Source organism: Prinia subflava (assembly GCF_021018805.1).
Source record: "Prinia subflava isolate CZ2003 ecotype Zambia chromosome W unlocalized genomic scaffold, Cam_Psub_1.2 scaffold_41_NEW, whole genome shotgun sequence".
In the NCBI taxonomy this organism is placed as follows: Eukaryota; Metazoa; Chordata; class Aves; order Passeriformes; family Cisticolidae; genus Prinia; species Prinia subflava.
Window position 1 is genome coordinate 206,742 of NW_026960614.1, and position 7,829 is coordinate 214,570.

General features: G+C 42.3%; 1 protein-coding gene across 2 annotated transcripts in view; it reads right to left on the reverse strand.

Moving 5' to 3' along the window:
- The window catches only part of LOC134565237 (probable ribonuclease ZC3H12B), a 31,446-nt gene extending 24,166 nt beyond the window's left edge, over positions 1 to 7,280 (reverse strand). For both annotated transcript variants that reach the window (XM_063424733.1, XM_063424735.1), the window contains exon 1: positions 6,863 to 7,280. The gene's annotated coding sequence lies outside the window, so the exon portion shown is untranslated. The remainder of the gene's footprint in view (positions 1 to 6,862) is intronic.
- Between the last annotated feature and the right edge of the window lie 549 nt (positions 7,281 to 7,829).

The following is a 7,829-nucleotide window of genomic DNA, read 5'->3' on the forward strand; positions in this document are numbered from 1 at the left end:
TATTTCTGAAAACCCAGAATAAAATATATTAAATACTAGGGTCACAGTAGATTTGGAACATTAAATAAAACAATGTTTTCTTTGCTATGCAAATATGTGATCAAGCCCTCGGCCCAAATCTTTTCATCAAAGATTTTTACCCACAGCTTTTACAAAATCTGAACTTGCCAAGAAGTAATTTTGTTTTCATCATGACTGCACGATTTAACTCAAACTGCATGACAGAAACAACACTATAGAATAGAAAACTTAGTAGGAAAGTATCCATTTTTACTGCACTCTTAGCATACTGTGGATGTGAAAAAGGCTTGTTGTGTGTGTGTGGCTCTACGCAGATATTTACTATATGCAATATGCTAGGTAGAAAAGTTATGCTGTATTAACATTTGAATAATATAGTAAATGTAGTTTTTAACATTAAGTTTTAGTAATAAAAGAATTGTGTGTAAGATATTTTCTTTAGCTCAAGAAAAGAAAAAAAAAAAAAAAGGGAGAGGCCCAGAGGTGTTTCTCAACAGAGATAACAGTTACAACAAGAAGAAGAGAACCCCCCTTAGAATTTTCAGAAGAAAAGATGCATATCTCCCTGAATCCACAGGAGCCACCTGGTCAAGCCAGACTGAATCCACACGAGCCACCTGGTCAAGCCAAACTCCTGGACGCCAAGGATTAGAAGGGGGACTCTGGGCAAACAGGTCTGTCTTAAGATAAAGATTGCATAATTTTGAAATTTTGGTCTTCAAAAAGGGGACATTCCTCCCGAAGAGTGCCCTTCTCTTTCCTAGCCTTTGTCTGGGAGGGAGGGGGGACGACAGTCCGGACTGCCTTTTTTTTCTCTTTGCTCTTAGTGTCTCATTATTTGTCCTGTCTCTAAAAACTTTTTTAACTTTTATTATTGTATTAATTTTTTTGTAACCAATTTTTATTCTTTATTAAATTTTCATAAATTTCAAAAAGCGAGTGATTGGCGTTTATCACAGTGGAGTTTTGTTAAACTGAAAAATTGTTCTAAAAAACTACAGCAACACCTCAATGTTTGAGGTACTTCAAATTTACTTCAGCAAATACTTCCAGTGATCACTGATATATGTATTGGACTACACATAAAAGCAAGCTGTGTCTAGCATATCACATAGAGAACTTGAAATCAATTGTGAAGGAGTCAACATAGGAAGTTTAGGTTGGATATTAGAAAGAGGTTCTCCCCCCTGAGGGTGGTCAGGCACTGGAACAGGCTTCCAGTGCAGTGGTCATGGTACCAAGCCTCAGAGCTCAAGAAGCCTTCGGACAATGTTCTCATGCACATAGTGGGGTTGTTGGGGTGAAGGGCCAGGAGCTGGACTTTGATGATCCTTGTAAATACCGTCCAACTCAGTATATTCTATAATTCTGTGAACTACAAATCAAGTGTAAACTGAAGAGAAATGCAAAAGTAATATAAAATTTAAGCACCTTGCCTCAAACTTCATTAATTTTGTCATAAGTATGAATTCAAAGGGACAGAATGGGCATAGTTGGAATTATAAACAGAGGAAGCAGCATTTTACCTCTTTCTTAAGTTACATGATTCCTGTTTGGAGTTAACCCAACCTAGAAAGAACAGGTAGTGCTGAGCACAAGGCAAGTATAAAGTACAGGCCTTCTAAAGGGAAGAAAATGGAGCATTTCTATTGCATTAGGTATTTAATCATTATTTCCTAAGACAGAAAAAAAAGGAAATAATTATCCATTGAACACACATTTAAAAACAGGTGTTCTAACAATAATATATTGTACCCTTTTTCTACCAATCTTCCCTTTCTAATAATCTTAAGGAGCTACAGCTAGCATTATTGCTTCTCAAAAGGCCTGTTGTCCCTACTAAGGCAACATTTACACTTCAGTTGACAACATTACATAAAATAAAAGCAGACATGTAACTCCTTAAAGCTTATTTGTGGGCAGTTCCTTATAAACTGAGATGATTTATTTGGATCTATGACCAGAGGAATACACTAGTTCTCCTAATCCACATTCTGATAGGAGGCCATTTGGTACTACCTACTCTGCAGATATAAATGACTCATTAATGCTCTGTGAAGGGGAAAAAAAAGTTGACTGCAGCTAAGTCAAAGACACATCAACGATGTAATGCATCTGTAACAGTCGGTCTGAAGATTTCTCATCTGCCTCACGACTGTCAGAGGCTGAGACCCCCACGGACCCTGGGCCGCAGCACAGGAGTTCTGGCCTGATTAAGGTGGGATCCAGGGCCTCTCCCTGCAGGTGCACCCTTTAGACCAAAATGCCCTTCTCAGAGATGAAGAATGGACGCTGTTACGGTTCCTGAGGCATGTTTGTGGAGGCCATGTTTGCTCTTCTGTACCGACCATACCTGCTGTGAAGGCTCGGGCACACCGCTCCTCCATCGTGAGAGAACACCTGCAGTGCCCATGAGATCTCTCCCCCTTCCTGGCATGTTGCCCTTTGCCTCGAAAAAGAACTACAATAATCACCCCCAGAGAGGAGACTCTCTGAGATCTCCCCGACGGACAAGACAGATTTATTGGCGCGTGCTACGAGGACTGCGAAGGTGGCCTTGGTTTCCAGTGTCACGAGGACTCTCGCCTGTTTAGTTGGTAGCTATAACCCCCCCTTTTCCTCTTTTCTCTCTCTCTCTTTTTCTTTCCCTTCTCTTCTATCGCATAAATGTGTGTATCAATGAAGATACAACTGATTTTACTTGAACTAAGTTCTCATTGCCTCTTTTTGCACTTTGAAATCAAAACGAACCATCACGACCATACTTTGGCTTGTGACAGCATCTTATCATCTTAACTTACACTAATTCAATTTGTAATTGAATATTTAGAACACTACTTTGACAGACTAAACCAAATGTTCCTTTAACCAAAATTCTCATCCAGAAGCAATCTTTGAGAAACCTGAAAAAAAAAAGGTATTCTGTTTCTAAAGACTTCAATATACTGGATGGACCCTCACATGCTATGCCATCCAAGAAGAGGCAGGATGGACTCACCTGTTAGGACAGAAGCTTTCTGATAAACTGAAACAATCACTTTAGAAACTACTAAAAAAAAAGTCTGAAGCAGAGAAAGACACCTCATTCAGTAAGCATCAAAGAGTACCTTTATGGAAAGCAGCAAGAGGAGCTTGAAGGCATCTTGTGACTATATTTTCACTCCAGTTACCTTGCTTTTGCAAAAAAAAAGTCAGTACATGGCTAATTAAGTCTGCTTTAAGCATGGTGTTGGACTAAGTGACCTCCTGAAGCAAGTCCAACACAAACTAATTCTTTTATGCTAAGATTCCTTTATTCATATAATGGCAACATTGCTCATTTCCAAGGTGAAGAAGCTGGAAAGTCATCAAGAAAACAAGAGAAAAAGCCTAATACTCTGCTTTTGAAAATGAAAACGGCAAATCCCTATGCTCCAGCAACTTCATCACTCCCTTTCTGAAGGAAGATATACCTATGTACAAGACCTGAGGGAGGAAGGTTTTTTGGTGTGATGGATTATTTTGTTTTAAGGGGTGGGGGTTTTGTTTGTATTTTAAATCAGGACAATCTAGAAATCAGAAAAGGGAGAGACTTGGCAAAGAGATGGAAACTAGTATTTGATATTACAAAAAAACAAAGAAAGCATCGCATCAGAGGGGGCAATAGCACGTGGTTTTAGTTTGAAGTTGTCAGACTTAGTTTTGACTTTATGTGATTTGGCTGAGGTGTCTGTGGGCTCATCAAAGGAGTGCATACTTCTTGTGGATGTCCTCACTAAACATAAGAGTCTAAACCTTTGCCTTTAACCTAAGGTTGATACTCAGCCCCTGTTACAGCATTAAATTAAAATAGAAGTTGAGTCAGCTAATGAGAACGCATATTAATCTTGATGAGGGTCTCTCTCCAGATGGAATGAATGCAGAAAGGGGCTCTTACATTCTGACTGTGTAACAAACAAGCACCTTGGCCTATGCTGGGATTTGTAAAATGCTTTAGTTCTACTGTACAATGATTTCCTAATGAAGTTCTAGAAGAGGCCTACAACAAATGACGTAAAGCCCAGGTTTGATTTTGACATGGTGAATCAATCTGATTTCTAGCAAGCCATGTCAAAAATAACCCACAAAAGAAAATTAAATACACCTACCTTTACAAGTCAAAGATACTTAGCTGAAGTACTTATTTAAATATAGAACATATATATTTGAATCAAAATTGTCAGCTAATGGAGACTTTTTCTTATTATGGCCAGTTTCATGAAAAAAATGGAAAAAATTGGTCACCTCAGAAGAATGAAACTACACCTCAGGAGATGTTATATTGCTTAGCTCTGCACTTCCAAATACGTTTCCTAACTCTGAAATATATCTAATGCAATACTACATATCATGGCACCAGACAGCCTGGATCTGTAAAGGTGGTCATGGTATTCTTATTTCCAGAAGAATTATCTGTGATACTATGAATATATAATGTAAAATATAGCTTTTCAACAAAAAGGGACAGTTCATAGGAAACTAAAAACATCCCACATTAACAGATGGTAAAGCATTTTAAAAATACCAGTATTATTGCTCAAACAAGCTTTTCATTTACAGTGTAAAAAAAAATAGAAGTATATAGTTGTCCAGCCATGAAAGTATGGCTCTTCAAAGCCCTTTACTGTCTAGTAGATTCCATAATGCAAATAAGGACAGCATTCTCAGGGATGTGTAGCATTACAGCCATTCGAGTTTTTGAATTTTTTTTTCACATCGTGAGATGGACAAATCAATATATCAAACTAATTTCCAATGTGGCAACACCTGGGAACTTCTTCCAAATTTATAAATTGCTTTTCTTCATCTTTCCAAGCCCTGCTTTCATAACTGAACTTAGATGCTGCTTTCCTTATTCCCAAAAGCCCCAGTGCTTCTGCTCTTGATTCAAACAGTAAAAAAGAGCAAATGATAGAAGCAATTTGTTTTACTTCTATTATTCACAGATTTATAGTAGAATTATAAGTGTTCAACTAAATAACATTTCAGTTGCAAACTGTAAACTGTCTAGGAAAGTCAAAACCAGCAGATGTCTACAATGGAATAATTTTCATTGGAAAAGGCTTCCATAAAGATCAAAGAACAGAAAGCCAGAACTTACCTAATTTACAGCTGTTGACAGTAAGAATTTACTTTCTTACTAGTTCATCAGCATATAAAGTGCCATTGGTATCCATTCATCCATCTTAACCCTTTTTCTTGTCATTCTTTCCAAATAGTGAGTTTGGGTTATGTTTAGATTTAGCAGCTACATTTTTTTTTTAAATACTTTTTATTGAGATCATTCAAGTGAAATTGACTTAGGAAGCTTTATGGGTTGCTTCTATTAAAACTTGCTAAACATCAGATTATTTTAGAAGCCAAACAGATCCAGAAAATGTCAACAGTGACAGGACAGATATACGGAAAACATATGACATTGAAAAAGAAAAGACATATTCCAAAGGCAGTTAAATGACTTTATATTTGAAGATGACCTTGACAGTCCCACTAACCCATTTTTCCATTAAGAAGCAAAAATAATTTTATCAGTGGCACTAACCAAATTTGTGAAATATACCTTCCAGTCCTATATACCACAGTTCAGTTATAACATCTGGCAAGCAAAAGATATATATTACCAATGAAGGATCTCTCCTATACAAAAAAAAAATACTTGACAGGCTCTTCCATTTCAATAAACAAACATACCAAGCATAAGAAATCAGATGGACCTGGAATGCTGCATATTCCCAAGCACTCAGAACTATTGATATGCATAATGGAAGTTCATAAATGACCAGCATTTTAATATGCCTCCTATTCTTACTTCCCATTTATGGCAACACTTGCTAATCACTGCAACACATTGCAAGACTAAAACAAAAAAAAGTAAAACTATATCAGATATATCTCAGTAAACCCAAATAATTTAGATTCACATTTATCAGAAGACACAATATAGCTTTTGCTTCAATTTTACTGTTTTGCTAGCTTGTGAAGTAAACACCTCCTGTGAAATATAATTTCCGAATGATTTAGTGACAATTAGAAAAGCAGACAGCTATGAAAAAATAACATTTTCAAATGAACTGATTAAAAAAGTATCTCAAACCTCAAGCATACTGCATGAGTGAGCAGTTCCTTATTCACAGCTGCATTATAAAGCAAAATGGAAGGGTGAAAGTTGCAATCATTAGGTATCCGCTACAAAAGTAATTTCCTTATTTCACCACCTTTCTTCGTTAATGCAAGTTTTTTGCATTGTTCTTTTGTTCAGACACTGTACACCTTCTTAAACAGCCTGTTAATGCAGCCTTTGCAATCTCTCCTTGAAGCTTTAAAATACTAAACGACGCCAGGAGAATTTCCCGGCTCCGTAACCCACTGTCCAGGCCGTTTCACCTGCCCTGCCACAACAGCCCGCGGTCTCTGAGCACGCTCCCGCAGGCTGTGCGAGGACGCTGCAATGGGTCCTCGCGAAGGCCTTCTGTCCCCTCGCCCAGCATGCGGCTACTGCGCGGCAGCAACCAAGGGCACCGGCCCCGCAGCGGGAAGGGACGCGCCAGACCAGGCGGCCGCCGCTCCCGGTGCGCGAAGGGCGGCAGGGGCACCCCTGGGCAGCGGCGCTCCCCGCGCTGTCCCCGGTAGCGGAGAGCGGGCGGGCGGCGACCCAAGGCCGCGCCGCGGCTGCGGCCGGGCCCGGACCGCGCCCGACGAGCGGCAGGGGGCGCCCCGCAGCCCCACTCCCCCCCGCCGCGCGGACCCCCGGGAAAGGGGAGTGCTCCGCCGTTCCCCTGCTCCGAGTCGCCCTCGGCACCCCCGCCCCCGGCCGGGGCCTCACCGGCTGCTGTCGCTACGGACACCCTCCGCGGCTCCCTGCGGGATGTGGCGGCGAAGACGTGAGGGACGGCGGGGCTTGGCGCGGCCGCGGCACGGGCCCCACTCCGGCGGCTCCCCCCGCATGGAGGGGGAAGGGTTGGCCGGAGCAAGGGGAGATGAGGGGGCGTGGAGGAGCAAAGCCAGAACGGGACGGGACGGGTAGGGATGGGGGAAGTGCAGGCGCGGAGTTCAGCGCCGACGGGAGCGCAGGGGCCGCAGCCGCCACCTCATCGCCGCCCGCGCCGCAGCCCGGCCGTCGTCGCCCGGCAACGCGCGCGCCCCCGCTGCTGCAGGCGCGCAGCTCCGCGCGGCGCCCCGCGCGCTCCCGGGACGAGCGCACGCGCAGCCTGCACGTGGCGGCGCGCGCCGGCCTTCCCTCCCCCTCCCAACTCAAGGGGGCGCTGCAGGCGGTAACAGGGACCGGTAACGGGGAAGGGCACCATCGGCTGACCGCCAGGGAGTACTGAACCGCGGGAGCGAGCCACGATGTGGCTGTATGGTGGGGCTCCGGAAGAGAATGGGAAAAGTGAGACAGTTTCCCTTGGTGTTGTCCCCTACGGACATCCGATCCCCTTGCTGAAACAGGAGGAGGAGGCTTAGCGAGGGCAGATGGGAGCCAGGCGCTCTATAAAAATACTGTGTTTTCCCAGTTTTGCAGGTTACAGGGTTGGAGGATGAAATAAAGGACATGACCAAATGCAGGTATATTTAGGCATACTTTTGGAATGGGATAAGATTAACATATGCAGGGACTTAAACTTTTAGCTAGGTAGGATGCTCTGACACAGGATAAATAAAATTTGCAAATACTGAAACATGAAATTGGAAACTAGAGGATATTAACCATAGAAATTAGAAGATATTTATTAAGAATAGGCATTCAGATGATGTGTGTTGCTTAATACTTGCTGCTCTGTGCTGTATCAGTT